Raw genomic sequence first — 481 nt, 5'->3', positions numbered from 1 at the left:
TCCATATTCTGATCCTTTTCCCCTCTCCTTCTCTCTCTCTTCCTTCCCTTCTTTCTTACCCCCTCGGCCCTTCCCCCCACCCCCCCATCTCCCTAAACCCGTGTAATATATATCTCTAACGAATAACTGATCCCAGAAAACGACTAATGATTACGAGAAACGACCAAACGCCATGCAAAAAACACTGCTACACACAGGATTAATATTAATAAAAAAAAAGTACAAACCACAATGAACACTCACAGCTCTGAGTGACTCACAGGAAAATACAAAAACACCATGCACACACCACAGGAAAAAAGAGCACACACAAACCACAGAAAGATACAGAAAAAAACAAGCACAAACCACAATGAGGAATACTCCAGCTCTGCATGAAATACAAAACACCATGCACGGACGACAGGAAAATACAAAAAAAAGACACAAACCACAAACTCACACCTCTGAATGACTCACAAGAAAATAAAAAAACACCGTG

At 41.2% G+C, this 481-nt stretch overlaps 1 protein-coding gene across 1 annotated transcript in view; it reads right to left on the bottom strand.

The window, feature by feature from the left end:
- LOC119588840 (glycine receptor subunit alpha-3-like) overlaps positions 1-481 on the bottom strand; it is a 27,574-nt gene that overhangs the window by 26,061 nt on the left and 1,032 nt on the right. The window lies entirely within an intron of this gene.

The sequence above is a fragment of the Penaeus monodon genome, chromosome 24 (genome assembly GCF_015228065.2).
Source record: "Penaeus monodon isolate SGIC_2016 chromosome 24, NSTDA_Pmon_1, whole genome shotgun sequence".
Classification (NCBI taxonomy): domain Eukaryota; kingdom Metazoa; phylum Arthropoda; class Malacostraca; order Decapoda; family Penaeidae; genus Penaeus; species Penaeus monodon.
This window is presented reverse-complemented; position numbering and strand designations above follow the sequence as displayed.